This window comes from Heterocephalus glaber, unplaced genomic scaffold, assembly GCF_053883595.1.
Source record: "Heterocephalus glaber isolate CG9 unplaced genomic scaffold, H.glaber_assembly_v1.0 deba00001594, whole genome shotgun sequence".
Lineage (NCBI taxonomy): Eukaryota > Metazoa > Chordata > Mammalia > Rodentia > Bathyergidae > Heterocephalus > Heterocephalus glaber.
This window is the reverse complement of record NW_028258369.1, coordinates 12,863,742-12,880,765: the sequence shown is the minus strand read 5'-3', so window position 1 is coordinate 12,880,765 and position 17,024 is coordinate 12,863,742. Positions and strand designations below refer to the sequence as shown.

The window sequence follows — 17,024 nt, the reverse complement described above, 5'->3', positions numbered from 1 at the left end:
GAGTTGGGAGAGGAATGGAAGGCTTGCCCAGAGGTTGACAGGTGCCCCCCCCGAAATGGGAAGAGATTGGGGATGAGAGACAGAGGAGCTTTGAAAGCCAGCTGAGAAGACAAGGGGCCACTGTGAGGACATTCTGGGTGTAGGGACAACCAACCATGATGCAAACTGAAGACAAAGAAGATATACAAAGCAAAGATACACACACTCAAGTCTTGTTGGAACTGGTGAATAATCCCAATAGAGTACAATAAGGCTGCCTGTGCATGGTATGTTGTCTGCTGTGTGCTTTCTGTGGGATTGTTTAGGAGGAGAAAGGCAGGCTGATCTGGCCTTAGGAATTAATGGCTTAATTAGGAAATTGGGATTTCCTGCTTTCTAGGGCTGCCTTTCACCTTCCCCATTGTAGTGACTTGAGACTGTTGAAGGCAGGATCCCCTGTGAATGTTTGGAATGAAACACTTTGTCAGGAAAACAAGCAAATAAATTTGACAGCTGTTTGATGTAGGGCAGTCATTAAATTTTCAAGGATGTAGGCCTTGTGTTATTTAGTGATGTTAATCTCCCTCCCCACTCCCCAAAAAAAGAAAGAAAAAAGAAAAGGAAAGAAAAAGAACCCAAAATTGCAGCGGGAGGAAGTTGCTTTGTCAAGGGCTCTGCCTCCATGCTCCCTTTCCTGAGGGAGCTGTTGAGCTAGTCTAGACAGGCCACCCCATGTTAAAGTCCATCATTTGGTTGGGTTTGCAAGAGTTATCGTTTTTCATTGTTGTTGTTGTTGCTGTTGTCTTGTTTGCTTTGCTTTTTACTTAAACAACAAACATCCATTTCTTACAGTTTTAGAGGCTGGAAAGTCAAGATCAAGATGCTGGCAGGTTGGTTGGTGAGAGCCCACTTCCCCGTTTGCAGATGGCTAACTTCTCATTATGCTTTCACACGGCAGAGCAGAAAGGAGCTGGGATTCAGGCCCTGCTTTCAGTCAGTTCCCTCCTGTGCCTCCTCTTTTCTCTTCTATTACCTGCTTCTCAGCTATTCCCTACTTTTTAAACCCACCATGGGGGGAATAGGGTAAAGAAATAAAACTCAAATCAGCCATTTCTTTTGCTGTGTGGGGGTGTATCTAGGAGAAAGATTGGTTGCAAAGAGAAGTTGAAATGTTTGCCAAAAGGAGATCTTAGAAGATTCTGTGCCTGTCTTTGTGGCCTATTACTTAGGAGGAATAGCTGAGAATTGATACATTTCCATCCAAGCCTAGAAGTGAGCCCTCAGGGAGGTAAAGAGGTAAGAACTGGTCTTCTGGTGTCTTTGGGGAGAAGAGAGAGACCTTTGACCTTTTCCTGGATGTGCAGGTTTGTTCAGACATGGAGGCCAGGGCATTCCCTGGTCTGCTAGGACACAGCCTAACCCCACAGGAAGGCCTCCTGGGCATATCCTGTATTTTACCACACTCAGGGATGAATCTTGCCTCTGCAACTTTTCCACTGCATGACCTAGATTGTCACTTAGTGTCTATGTGCCTCAGTTTCTTCTGTGGTAAAATAAAGATAATAAAACCTAGATTATAAAAGTATGTTCCATAGGCAGACATGTATAGCTGTACATGTATGCATACATGATGGCTGCCAGGTGAGGAGGGTCTGTAGCCAACCATGAGTCTGGGCTAACTTGGTCAGGCTTCTATGGGCATTGAGACCATACTTTGGCTTCCATTGGGACCTCATGCCAACCTACTAACTGAGTCATTGCTCTTCCTTCTATCATGGATCAGGGCTTAGTGGCTCTAGGAAGAATTTAAATGTGTTCTGTGATCTTTGGAGTAGAGCATTCCACCAGGCTCCTTCTACATGGCATTTGAAGTGCCACCTTCCAGTGATATCTCATAGCTCCATTAGTCATGAATAATATTCAACAAATACTCATTTGAACACCTACTGCATAATTCCAGATGCTAGATATACAAGAGGTTGTAAATCAGATAATGTCCCTGACCTCATAGAGCTTATGTTCTAGGCTAGAGAAGGAGACAATAATGAAGTATGTCAGGTGGTAGAAAAGGCTATGGAAAAGATGTCGCCAATCCATCTCTCAACAGGTAATGCCTCTAAATCCATTCATTCATTTATTCAGCAGTTATTCATGGAGCTTCTGAGGATGTAAAAACTTCCTGACCTCCAGGTGTTTACACCAATCAATCTTTCTACTTCCTGCCTAAACAAGGCAACTTGTGTTCCATGGAATGATGTGGGACAGTTAATTTTGACCCAAACTCATGCAACACTGCAATGTCTGCCAGGCACAACCACCCAGACAAATTATTTTCAGCAAAGAATTTACAAAGGTGAATTTCATGGATGGCCTAGAGCTGAACTAGCACTTAGGGGATGAATTTCCAGCAAACAAAGAACTCCTAAAGGAAATGAGGAAAAGTTGGTCTTCACGTTACTCCACCTTGCCCCTGCCCTCCACCCTACTTTGTATTCAGGCCAGAGACGTCTACAGTTATTGTTGGATTTCCTTGTATGCCTTCCTTTGTTGTGTTTGACTGGGGTTAATAAATCTCTGGTGATGATTTTCTGATATTTGGTGAGTTATAAATTGAAACCTAATGAGTTTTCAGACAGTGTTCCTACAAAAGTATATTTAGAAAAAAAAATTTTTAAAGTATATTTAGGCCATTTCCAAAATGGGGGTTATTGATCTAATTATGCAGATGGATCTCTCTCTCTCTCTCTCTCTCTCTCTCTCTCCCCTTCTCTCTCTCACTGTCTCTCTCCGAAAAGGGCAAGACGCCCTGATTAATACAGATAAGTTGGGCACTGAGGCAGGCACTACTGTGCCTCCCTAAGAAGACGAGAAGCTTTCCTTTTGGGGCAACGATGAGCAATGAGGAGGGGTGGAGCTGCTGAGTTTTCTAGATTCTCTGATTTGAAAATTAGGGACTCGAAGTCTATCCTCCTGAGTAATTGCATCCTGACACTGCTGAACTTCCTCTAGGTTTCGACTTTCAGCCCTTGGAGGCTCTGAGGAAGGAGGACAAAGGAGAGGCTGGTCCTCCCCTGGGGAGGGAGGAAGTCAGTCTGCAGCCCAGGGCACCCACCCCAGCCCACAGGCTGCTGCATGTGGCTGGGACTCCCACTTCCAGGGCCGAGAAGCTGGGTATCTTGTTTCTCCTTTTCCTCTTGCCAGATGCCTTTGTGGGCCTTTTACTGGTTTTTGTTCACCATCAGTGCCTACGAGGCAGCTGCCACACAAAGTTCTGTTTTGCAAAAGGTGACACCAGAGGCAAACGTTGGGTTTGGCAGTGACTTGTGAATTTTATTCAGCTGCTCTGTCCTTGTAATAGGAAAAAACTTTTTAGACTGGAGGCTACTAGTGTAGAATTAGGGATGTTGATCCAGAAAGAGTAACACTGGGAATGCTGGGGGAAGGCTTAACATGCCTCAGAATATAAGGCATTGTGAGCATCCCCGGTCACTGAAGGGCCTCTATTCTTAAACACTTCTTCACAAACAAATCGTTGCCCTTGGACACCTTTCTGGGTAGTATTTGGATGGCTTGGGAAACCATGCTTTTAAATGATGTGTATATTTTACATTATACACATCACTAAGGTAGGAATTTAACCAATTTTTTATTTAGTCTAAATTAGGTTCACTTGATATAGCTTGGCTACATCTTTTTTAATTACAAAAGTAATGGGGATATTTGCTTGTGGTTAAAAAAAAAAGGAAAGATGAACAATAATATATGCAATTTTTAAAAAGTGGAAAGTAGTGCTTCTCCAAACTGTTCCCTGGAGTTTATCATTATTTGTTATTGCCCAGCTGTGTGTCCTGCTCACCTGTACCTCAGTTTCCTTATCTATAATAAAAGAGATGATATTAGCATTTGCCTCATGGGGTTGCTGGGAGGATTTGGTATTCTGAGCTAAGCCAGTACTAGGTATCATTAACAGTAGTATGTGGCCTTCCCCCATGGTTGTTGTACACAGGAAGCAGAAGAAATGAGAACTTCCAAGCCATCTGGCAAAAGAGAAGACCAGACAGGAGACATTTTGTTTGTTCTATTTTCAAAACCAATTGTATTTGTTATCAGTTAACCTAATTTTGAAAGTCTAGTGAAGGAGTCAGAGCACCTCTCTCCTTGTATTGGTTCAGCCACCAACGGCCATGTGGCCTAAAACAAGTTACTTAATGGCTCAAGGGTTTCATCTATTGAAGAAAATGGGGCAAGAAGTTCTTGCCCTCCAGAGCCAGGTCAATGGGATGGGAGCCAAGACAATGGGTACTGTGAGCTGCAGGAGTGTAGGCACATCTGTCCACTCCGTGCTCCAGGCTCTTTTTTCTGGGTTCACTGACTGAGAATGGCTACCAGAGCATCAGAAGACAAGCCACCACTCACAAGGGACTTAAAACCAAAGAGAATCCCAAAGCAGACTCACACAAGCTTCTTGAACACTTACTAAGGAAATGATAAAATTATAGTCACCTGAAAACATTTAATAATAGTAAGATAGCTCCCTGAGGAGAAAAATGTGACTGGTGAACCACATGGAATTGACAGGGTGACAGGGGACCTTGTCAGTTGCTTTTCAGTGAGGGGCTATAGTCCTCCATTTTTAGCCACCTGCCCTCTGGCCATCTTTGTGAATGAGCAAATACAGCCACTTTCTTGAGGTGTGACAGTGCTGCTAATGTTGCCTAAACCCAGGTGAGACTAGAACCTATGATTTCTTTGACCTGGCCGTGAGAGGCTGAGCTTTGACCCCAGAAGCCAAGGCCTACTGGCCGAGCTACCCTGGGAGACGTGACACCTCTGCTCCATGGCCAGAGTGGCAGAGCAGCCCTGAGACCCTCTCCTGGCTGTATGCCAGGCTTTACACAGCCTTATTATGTCTCCATTGTCCACCCACTGAAGTCGACAGGACAGGGAGCCCTAGCAAGACTTGCTCTTACCTTTGTAAGTGACTTGCTTAACAATCATATAGTTTACCAGTGAATTGTAGGGGGAGAGAAGGGCCTAAATATTGGATTTCCCATCTGCTAGGACATGCTGACTTAGTAAGTTGAGGTTTCGGGAAGATACAAATGCATCGACATATATTAACTTATTGATAATATATAGGTAGAGCCCATCTTTGGCTTTGTGGGCTCCTCAAGCACAAAGCAGGCTCTGAGTAGCCAAGTGTTTGTGCACGGCAGCTCATCAGTGTGCCAGTCCAGGGGGATGCCATCCCACATGGTCAACTGTCTTCCTGCCAACTGAAGGAGAAAAATCTGACCTCTACTTTCAGAACAGTACTATCAACATTTCTAGCAAGGGCCCCATGGTCCTACTTCAAGCTGCTGAAGACCCTTCAGAAAAGCCCCATAAGTCCACAGGTGCTCCTGCAGATCCCCAAGCTCTGTGAGGGGCAGGCCTTTCTGGCACCTTCATCATTGGAGCCTTGTTAGTATCCTACTTAGCTATCAGGAGAGGGAGCTGAGGTACTCAGAGAAAATGTGTCACTAAAACTAGACTGCAATCCCCCCACATAATTATTTCAAGGGGCAATTACAGTCTACATTAAAGAGCATAATGGAGTATTACTCTGCCATAAAGAAGGATAGATTTGAGTCATTTGTAGGAAAATGGATGCACCTTGAGACCATTATGTTAAGTGAAATAAATGTCAGACACACAAGTTTAAATGTTGCATGAGAAACTCAAAGTATAAATAATTTAAAGTGCAAACTTTCCTTTGCAGATGGGAAAAGGATTTAAAGATGGAGGGAAGAAGGAGGAAGGAGAGAAGAAAGGGAAGTAAGAAATTAAGACATGTTCTGTACATGTACCAACTTCCCACAATGAATGTAATCACTATGTACTGCAAACATGCAGTAAAAAAATGAAAAAGAAGGAAAGAATATACATTTGGGCAATGCTAGTGTAGCTCAGTGGTAGAACATTTGCCTTGCAGGCATCTGGCATTGGTTTTGATCCCCAGTACAACACACACAATAAAAGATGTTTAAGAATATACATTTTTCACTTAATAACTATAATATGCCTCTCATATGCTTCTTTGGCTTCTTCCAAAAACTAAGTACCAAACTGGTAACTGTCTAATTAGTTGGCCTTGGAGTTAATTGAATAGGTGCCCTCAGTTAATTGTCAAACTGAACAATCTAACAGCCACATCACAGCGGAGAGCACACTGTGTCCCTCCCTCTTCACCAGGTCTGCTGCTCCCGGGCAAGGCCGTCCAAGATCTCAGGTCAGTGAAGAGCAGTTCTTTGGTCACGTACTAGAAATGAGTCCTCCATGCAGTGCCTTTCAGGCTGAAGCCAGTGTCCACTAAATCTGCTTGCAAACTGATTTGTTAATTATTTTTTTCCTTTTGTGACATTTTTCAAGATAAACTTACTTGAGCCAGCCTCCTAGCAAACCTTTTAAAATGCTAATTGTGCAATTGTGCGAATAATGTAAAAATGAGTCCTGTGGTGCACTCAGCACTTGACTAATTAACAAGCAGTAAATGAATCCTTGCCTAGCAAATTCTGTACCAGACTATGTGAATGGCAGAGTGCTTCCTGGAGCCACGGTTGGAAGAGTTTGGTTTTAAGCCAGTGCATGTAGGAATTGGCCTATGGAAATCAAGAATTATTTGGTCATAGCACTATCTTTTACCAAAATTGAACAGTGGTGGTAGATTTTGTTCAGCAGATATTTGTTGAAGCCTTACAGGGCCTTGTGATGGGCCTGAGGAACAGGGCTACAAAGGTGGATTAGATGCAAACAATGTCCTTGAAAGTTAATAATCTAATGAAAGACAGACGAGTAATCAAAGGCAACACTGGGCTGCTTTTGACTGCAAGGACAGAATACCCTAGTCACGGTGGCTTCAATGATGAAGGTGTTTAATTATCTCAGAGAAGCTCTTCCCTCTTTTGCTTTGTCATCTCACCGTGTTGCCTGTTTTTTTTTTTTTTTTTTTTTTTTTTTGGTACCAGGGATCAAACTCGGGTCCTTGCACTTTCGAGGCAGGCAGCGGTACCACTGAGCTAAATCCCTGGCCCATGTTGCCTTTTTGTGTCCCTAGGCTTGTTGCATCCTGATTGCAGTAAGGTTGCCTTGCTCCTAGCATCATCTTATTAAATGGCAAGAGTTCAAAAAGCAATAAGCAAGACAGGGGTTGAGGACAGGGGTCAGTATGGTAAGAGGTCACACTCTCACACACCGTTCACCAAACAAGTCTTGTGGTCACTCCTAGATGCAAGTGTGTGTGTGTGTGTGTTTCTGCAAACCCAGTCTGGCCAGGCAGCCATTTTCCATCATCAACTCGACTATGGAGGGGTTTAAAAATGTGCTGAAAGATTAGACAGCCTTGCCACATTGTATAATAAATGGTCTGGTACAGGTCCATACAGAGGACAGAGATTGTGAATTCTGCCTTGAAAAAGGATGTGAAGTTTTGGAGAAGATCTGACATCTTAACCGAATCACCTGCTGGATGGGGGAGAAAGCTCAAACAGGAAACCTGGTGTGCAAAAACATGAAGGTGCATGTCAGATTGCTGTGCTCTTTGCATTTTTTCTCCCATCTTTTGGTCAAATCTCCATCTCCACCAAGTCATTTAACTCTTCAGGGTTTCAGGATGATCCTCTGTAGAAATGAGGCCACTGGACTCTGTAAGATTAGAAAGGTATCCACGGGGCTCTTGTTCTTTCTCTTCTCTTAGAGGTTTAAGTGGATAGCAACAATCTCAATATTTCTTGCACGAATAGCAGAGGAGTTCTGTAATCCTATCCACCCTGTAAAAATACATCTCAAAAATTTATCAGGGGACAGTGTGGTAGACTGACATGAGATTGGGAATCACAGATCTGAATTTGAAGGCAAATGTCATTTCTTCACTGTGTGACCTTGAGAAGACACTTCTTTACAGTTCATTTCCCTCTCCTGTGAAATTAGGCTATGCTGTCCTTCTGCTGGGGCTCTTGGAAGACTTGGTGATTAATTGTTATTAAATATATAGCACAGTGTTAGGTACATATTAAGTTCTCCATAATTCACAAAAGAAGAAGAAATACAAATGGCCAATACTTGAAGTTTTCAATATTCGATGAGAAATAACTGTGCATGTGTCTGTGTGTTTGTGTGCACAGGCTTATCGAGTGGACATAGATTTTTGAAAGCTGATGATTCCCAGTGTGGGTGACAGTATGATGAAGCAGGGACTCTCGTATACCACTAATGGGTATATGAACTGATATAACATTTCTGGGGAACAGTGTAACAATTAGAATCTGTCTTTCCTTTAACTCAGCAATCCAAAATCTAAGAATTTATGCTAAGTGGATCATCAATGATGTGTACATAGGGTGTAATTAATATTTATCTTGGTGCTATTTGGAATAAAAAGTATTAGAATCAACACAAATGCCCAAAATAGACGATTTATTAAATGAATTTATCTCCTTTCATGTATTTTAATGCTAAAACTCATGGTTTAGAAGATATTTAATGATGTGGAAGAAATGACTGTGATATAGTATCATGTGAAAAAAACAGTCTGGGCATGGTGATGCACACCTATAATCCCAGCACACTGGGAAGCTGAGACAGGAGGATTGCAAATTCTAGCCCAGCCAGCCAGCCAAGGCAACTTAGCAAGACCCTGTCTCAAAATAAAAATAAAAAGGGGTTGAAGATGTAGCTCAGTGTGAAAGCCTTGCATTCAGCCCAAGAAAGACAGAGAGACAGACAGACAGAGACACAGAGAGACAGACAGAGGGACAGAGGGAGGGAGGAAGGAAGGAAGAAAGGGAGGGAGGGAGGGAGGGAGGGAGAGAAAAGGGCAGTGTATAAAATAGTGACTATAGCATGGTCCTGATTTTGTAAAAGTAAATAAATATTGCACATCGAATAGTGACTGGAAGGTAGAACATCAACATGTGAAAATGATTATCTCTGGATACTATAAAAACAAATACTTTTAATGTTCTCCCTCGTCACTCTGAATTTTTCAAGTTGTCTTGCATTGCACATGTAATAACATGGAAAAATGCTTATAAAATTTAAAGAAAATATCAGGTTAGAAAAATTATTGCAACCATCAGAATACAAATTGACTTTCAACTGTGGAAGAATACACACACACATTCCAAAAGAAGACAGAAAGGGATATTTTCAACTCTTACTTTTTCCAGGGCTGGGAATTGAACCCAGAGCCCCATGCATTCCAGGCAAGAGCTTTACCAGAGCTATATCTCCAACCCTTTCAATCTTGTCAGTAATTTCCTCTGGATGGTGGAATGATGGATTATCATCATTTTCTTTCTTTGTATTAGTTCCCATTTTCCAAATTTTCTGTGCTTATCATATATTATTTATATGAGCAGAAAAATAAAATTACCATCAAATAAAACTTGTTAAAATTTTCTTGAGTACCATATTATATGTAGTCACCAGCTCTGGTAGTCACCAGTAAAACATAAATGTGAGGGCCTAGGCCGCTCCTCACCCACAGCTGTATGGAACCTGGTAGCCATGTTTAATCCTCTGCCTTCTGAATACACCGATTCCCACATTGTGAAGACAGAGAGACAAGGCCAGAGTTACTGTGGAGGGAGAAAAAGACGGAATTTTATGGTGTAATATATTGCAACGGAAAACTTGCATTTGCCAATCCAATAGTCGCCTCTGGTTGGATACATAGAGCTCTCTGGTGGCCAAGAGGTGTCAACGCAGCAAGTTTTGCACTTCCAAAACCAAACCCAAGATCTACCAGCCAAGCCAGAATGTTCAGAACCTGCTGCAGGCTCATAGATTAAATTCCCAGCTCTCTCAACCAGTAGGGAAACATCTGACTTTGCTTTTCTCATACTACTTGATTTGAAGACAGAATCCTCCTCCCCTCAGCCCTTGAAATTAGAGATAGAATAGGCACTCTCTCTGCCCTCATTCATGCCACCAAATCAAAGCCATTAGACACTACTTGGTTTTGTACTAAGTTGCCTGGGCAGCACTAACTCCTGATCACGTTCCCTGTCCCACAAGTCCATACCGTGTGAATTTGCCCTCTTTGGTTATTTTTCAAGTGGGTCTTCATAGCTTTGTAGAACGGAAGGAGCGTTAGGAACAAAGAGACTGAGCTCCAGTGAAGCAAAGTGACTTGGTTAAAGAAATGGCTCCTTACTAGCTGAACTAATAGTGAATATATTCCAGTCTTAAGAATTTTGTCCATCAGATTCCCCCATTTGCTGCCTTTATGTGAGGTGGCCAACTTGAAATTCAAACTAAGGTTTCTGACTCTCATTGTCCCTGGGTAGTCTTGTGTTTCTCTGTGTTTGCATCAGAGTGTGACTGTGCACCTGGGAGGGAGTGGTCAGCCAATGTGTGTATGAGGGGGCTACGCATGCACACGTGCAAATATGGGCACATGTGTACTGCCACAGTGTGCTGCCAGAAGCCTATGTATTTAACTATCACGGCATATCTGCATGTCTCTATGTTTTCATTTAGGCACAGTCCATACAGTCAAGCATATCATAAACTCCTTGAATATGATCTTCTATGTTTTATACAGTCTGATATTATAATACTATCTACAGATGTTGGAACTATTGACATAATTCAGATTACTTTCTTTGAAGCCTAGGATTAAAAACAATATCCAAATCATTCCGCTCCTTAGACTCAGGGCTTTGTTTATAAAGTATTGTTCTATTTTTAGCATTTGTGTCAGCCCTGCCTTTTAAAGAAGCCTGAGGATTAATGGGAACTTATTCCCTGAGTATTCAAGAATGTTCCATTGAGAGGTAATTAAGGGAAGGAAAAGGAACAAATTGTACTCCCCAACTGGAAGGCCAGTGATTTGCATGTATTTTATTTTGCTTGAATTTTATTTCCTTCTAATATTATTTCCACAATCACCACAGTAGTATAGTGATGGCACCTTAGAATTTTGCCAAATGGAAGTCTGAGGAGAAGTCCTGAAATGTTCTGTACAGTCAGTTTTAATATACGATCAGATATATTCACTTTGACTGCATTTTTTTAAATGAAAGAAACATACGCAAGAAATAGTTTAAAGTAGACCTTGGAAAGTGCTGTAATATAACCCACTGCTAGGAAAAAGCAGGTACTAGCTTAGTGAGGTATTTTGGAAGCAGGCAAATGAGGTTTGATTTGGATGCTGCCAGGCTGTGGAAAGGAAGTGAATCTGGGTGTGGATGGGGCAGATGGGCCCTGGATGGTTGTTGATGATGCGTGATGAGTATGTGAAATTTCATTGTAAGGTCCCATCTACTCTGAAGCACATTAGAAATCTTCATTTACCATAATAAAAATCTAAACCTTCCCCCTTCCAAAGGGAAATTTTAAAAGAACAAGGAAAGAAAGCTGACCAAAGTCATTCAAGAAGTGATAAGAGAAAAACAGCATATTTGACAAGAGACCACAACACGGAAGTTATAATGAATCCATGAGGCTTTGAAGTAGGATATGAGTTCAAACTGTATATTTTACCCAGTTTGTAACCCTGGGTAAGGTACTTAACCTCTCCGACTTCCAATCTCTTCAGCTATAAAGCAAGGATACAGCACTCATCTTCCAGAGTTGTTGGGACCATGGGAAATTAATCTATATCAAGCACCTAGGACTCTACGTGGCTTTGGTAAACATCCTCTCAAAGCGGTTCCTCCTTCTATTCTTAATGTACTAAATAGATAGAAATCCCAGTGGATTTCAGTAGACCCACTGGGAGACAGCACACTGGGAGCAGCCAAGCGTTTGTTTTCAGGAAGGCAGGACCTTTAGGCCACATCGGAAGGAATAGCCCAGCAGTCCTGATTTCTTGGAACTTGGTGATTTGGAGCCTCTTCTAGCCTCCAGCAACAACATATTGGGGAAGATTTCCCACCAAGTCCCCCCAAACATTTAACGTTTTATTAGATGGGAGTGCAAGAATCTTTCACACCAGAAGGGTTTAAAAATAAATGGCTTCTTAATGTAACTAAGCCCCTGGTCTTCTACTTCTTCCTCTATCCAATCAGCAATGAGCTGTATACTTATTTCTTACATGAGTCCTTTTCTAATTTTCTTCTTTATACACGATACATGTCTCATAAGGGAAACTAAGGTTTTTTGTTCAGATAGATGATGGATGATGGATTATAGATTATGTATGTATGTATGGATAAAACTGATCCAAGGCAAGATGTATGCATGTTTCTGCATACTCCAAGTGGAGTTTTCTTTTTCCTATCTGTTTGTATTTTTAAGGAAATCACTCCTAAGGAGAAGAACCTACTGTTTACCAGATAGTCTACCACTGAGTGCTTTTATGTACCAGGAAGGGTAACAATGAACATCTACCTTTCATATCATTTAATCCACACAACTCTATGAGTAGGTATTATTAATGCCTCTTTACAGATGAGGAAACCCCTGCTCAGAAAGGCTGAAGATCTTTCCCATATTCACACACTATGTAAATCCATATCATTTCTTTTGTATACCATACAACGTAGGCATACCTATAGCAAGAACTATCCAAGCTGGTACAGAAGTGAGAAAGAGGGTTACTACTCAGATACACTTCTAAGAGTATGCAGGTAACTAGACAGAAAAAAATACAATGGAAGAAAGGGAATTTTTACTTAATTATATTTTGTAAGAGGTGGCAGATAAGGGGAAGGCATGGACTGATGAAGGGAGGAGAGAGATAGCAAGCTGTTTCATACTCACAGGCATTTCCTACAAGTGGAATTTAGTCATTGGCTGGAAGGAGTAAGTTTGGTTACTCTAACTCCATTCCACATGGAGTGCCCTTAAGATCGGGCTATTCTACCTGCCCACAGAGGCAATGTCCATCAATAAATTCTTAGCCAACTTGGAGGCAATGGGAGAGATCACAGGTCACGCCTGTACTATTATAGTTGTTCAAGTTCAGGAAAAAAACCCAGCAGAACCTGAAACATTGATTCCTGTGCATGTGCTTCATTGATGGAGTACCCTCAGGAGAAGGAGAGTAAGGGAAGTAGGCTGGAGCCAAGGAAAAGAGCTAATAAGTTCGTGAGCTTAGCTAGAGACTAGCTTCAGCCTGACCTCACTGGAGCAGGAATTGGGAGCTCCCAATCTGGGAGCAAAAGGACAAGACTTTTGCATCATCTTATCAGCCAGTCATTAGCTGTGGGCTGGCCCCTTTGGGCTGGGTGACTCCCATTGACCAAGGACAGTTCCCCAGAGAAGGAAGCAGCTGATAGCTGCCTTTGGCTGCCAACACTGAAAGCTGCTGAGGAAGGGGATTCCAGCACATTAAAGGGTATTGAGTGGGGCATCAAGAGCACCCACTGTACCCACTAGGTTGCTGTATAAGTTCCTGTTGGCATGGAGTGTATGGAAAACTTTGGCAGGTATTGTGGCCTTTCCTGTTCAGATGCAGATTGTTTGATGGGTAGAAATAGAAATAGCCCATCCAGAAGTTCATTGTCTGATCCTGGAGCAGAGGGAGTACCAAGCAGGGATCCATCTCATGAACTTGCTGGTCTAGAGACCTTCCCTGCTTACTAGCCATTCGCTTCTGGGGTAACCCCATTGTCTCAGGTGGAATTTAACATTCTGGGTAAGCCTAGCCGAGGATTTTTACTTTAATGACATTCTCATGCACAATTCTCTTTGATGTAGGACCACTAAGATCGTGTCATCTAGGGTATATCTTGTCTTCAATCCCTAGTTTTTATTTTGTCTTTTAGCTCAGATGTTCCTCATATTCCCTCTAAATTCCTATCTAACCCTTCCCTCTCAAATTCTATTAATACTTAACCTGGGGTCAAGGTTTCCTTGGGTGAAAAACAATAAAAAGGCAATTATCTAGCTGGCTTTGAGTGCCAAGGGAGTGAAAACTGGTTATGTGTCTAATCTGAGACATTTGTGTGCCTTTCTTGTATAGTCAAGACCAAAAGAAATGGATGTAGGCTTTTTTTTCTTGTCTTTAGACTTCAAGGATTAGTCATGAGATCATGTTCAAATTATTCAATCCAAAAAAAGTGATTAACATTTAACTTCTTTAATGGGCAATTACTCAACAGCTATGCCAGTGGGTAAATATTTACTCATCATCTATTCCAAGGAGTGAATGTTAACTTGAGTCAAACAGTTACTTGTGTTGGTTCTTTAATAATGGAAAGGTGAATTTATGTAGCTCTATGAGCCCCAGTTTCCCACCAAATAAGAACTGACTGAAGGTAGTTCAGAGCCCTGAGCTGAGCTTCAATTGCAGAGAATGTACTCACTTATTTCTCCCTTCCAAAAAAAGCTGAAGATTTGTTGCAGTCACTTCTATTCACTGCAATCTGGTATTCCCAAATCTCACAAAGTCAAATATAATGAACCGCTCAGTTTCTTGGTGTTTAGGTTTGCGCCAGCGTTGTTTACCACAAAACTGCCTATTTTTGTCATTATGGATGCAGAAACAATGTTGAGGCAGAAGCAAAGCCAAGATGCTGAATGGTTTGTTCTTTGTAATGTGCTTGTGATTGCTTTTCCTTACAATGAGATGGACAGCTTGGGAGAACTCATCTAGCAGGAAGGGAGTTGGAAGCTTCCAATCTCTTTGCTTGTTTGCCTACACTGTAGCCAAGGGGACCAAATCAAATATCCCAGACATAGCTACCTGGATGCACAGAGCACATGGCCTGAAGACAATTAGGTCAATAATGGGCACCATTTCTGAGACTTTCAGTTCATTTCTAAGAAGTCCATTTTAATCAACAGGCAGGAAACCAGTTCAAGAGCTGAAACACAAACCAATGTCAGAGGTTAAGAGTCAGGATATGAAACTTTGAGGCTAATACTCCAGGTGTGGCCTCCCATGAACAGGTCAAAGATGCCGACACAGGGAACCACTCACTGAGAGAGAAGACTGGGATATCTTGGCTTGTAGAAAGAAATGTGAGAGTCTAACACTTGGTATAATAATCAGGGTAGGCTAACTGCTGTGCTACCTCCAAGTCTCAGGGACTTCATATAAATTAAAATTTCTTTCTTTCTTTCTTTCTTTCCTTCTTTCTTTCTTTTTTTTTGTACTGGAGATCGAACTTGGGATCTTGTGCTTGCTAGGCAGGTGGCGGAACCACTGAGCTAAATCCCCGGCCCTAAAGTTTATTTCTTGCTCATGTCACATTCCAAGGGGATGGCTTGAATGCAGGCATCTTGAACCCCAAATTCTTTCCATTTTATGTCTTCTGTGTCCCCTAAGGCCTTGCAATCCTCCATCTGAGCCACTACACCGAGACAGCCCATGAGGCAAAAGAGAAAGCATGGAGGATGATGGCACAGGAGGTTTCAGCAGCCCACCCATATTTTAGCCAGATGGCCCGGCTGTCGTGCAGAGGAGGCTGGGGAATGTAGTCATCTGTGTGCCCAAGGTGTAAAGGGAAATGGCTGAGTGTAAAACTAATCAGCTTCTGCCACCATAGCTTCAAGAATTTAAGACTATTCCAAGAAAAAAGGGCAGCTGTAGCAAGAGGGAAATGGGTGCTGTTCTATAGCAAGCATTTGGAAGAGAGTTGGAAAAAGAGCAAAGAAAGGGGGCAGGCAAAAAAAAAAAAGGCACAAAGTTAGTGGGATACTCTTGGTGAGTTGCCAAGTTAGAGTAGATTCACTTACACTCATAATGGAAGATAAAAACTGTTCTCATTTGGGCTTATTTTTTTCAGGCACAGGCTTTAGAGGGTAAGTTAAACTTGCTAAAGCAAAGGATTAGATAAGAGGGAAGTATGCTTTGATTGAGGAGCCAGCTGTGTCAGAAAGTACCAGGAAGAGGAAGAATGGGTCGAGCCTCGCCACAGGTACCTGATTGTGGTGGCCTCTGGAGGTTGGCTGTGAACGGAGAGGCTCCTCGGGCTTCTCATTCACTAGGGATGTTCTGGGAAGAATAAACTCAACTGAGAGAGGGTGCCAGAATGCTCACAGGCTCCTTTCTGGGAGGGGAGGACACTCCTGCTCAATTCTTTCCCTTTTCTTTCTTTTTTCCCCTGCCTGTGAATGCAAACCTGTCTCAGCTCTTTATGGAGGAGCCTTGTGATGAAAGAGAAGGTTCTGTTGGGAGCAGGAGGAGAGGCCCAGGGCATAGGTCTGCCCCACCCAGCAGGTAGCTGCAGGGGGCTGCAGCTTGGCAAGTCTCCCGCTGGATCGCACTCTCCCTCCCTGGCAATTCTGACAGGCCCTCTGGGGCTGACTCTTTTGTGGCAAATTCTGGCAGTCTCAAACGTGGCTCCTTGTCAAGCCTTTGGACCCATGCCCGGGAGCCTGTTGGAAGTCCAGACTCCAAGTCAAGAAGAACAGAATTAACTGGCCTGGTGCCAAGATAATATTTTTCCTTCCTTAGCAAGAATGCTGCCTAGGAAATAAGTTTAATTCCTTTCTTATTGTCTTATTTCAGACTCCCTTAGAGTAGTGGTCATTTTAAAACAATTGTAAAGTGTACCTTCTCCCCTGCAAAAAAACCCCTTTTATTTATTTATCACACATTCATATGGTGCCTTACACTATTCTGTGTTGTATAAATAGTAACTCATTTGATGCTCACAACCACCTCATGGCATAGATAAGATTAATTATCCTCACTTTACAGATGAAGATGTAGAGGCCAGAGAGGCTTAATGGCTTATGCAGGCCCATGCAGCTGAGGTGGTAAACCTCAGATTTCTAGCAAGGCAATCTAGTTTCACAGTCTGTGCTCTCTTATGTTCCTTCCCCAAAGAAAACATGGTAGAACATGGTACAAAATGGTAGAACATGCATACACAAAAATGCACAAATACAATGAATTTTCACAAAACTGAACACATCCAAGTACCTGACACCAGCCCCCCAAAAAGCAGAATAGTACCAGACCCGGAAGAGCCCATTCACTTTCATCTCTACCCCAAGGATAATCCTTATCTTGACTTGGACTAGTTTGAACTTTTAAAAATTTTATATAGATAGAATTATACAGTGTAACTTTTTATATGTCCAATTTCTTTTCCTCTGCCTTACCC

The 17,024-nt window shown here is 42.3% G+C and overlaps 1 protein-coding gene across 2 annotated transcripts in view; it reads left to right on the top strand.

The window, feature by feature from the left end:
* Nhs (NHS actin remodeling regulator) overlaps positions 1–17,024 on the top strand; it is a 334,206-nt gene that overhangs the window by 183,584 nt on the left and 133,598 nt on the right. The window lies entirely within an intron of this gene.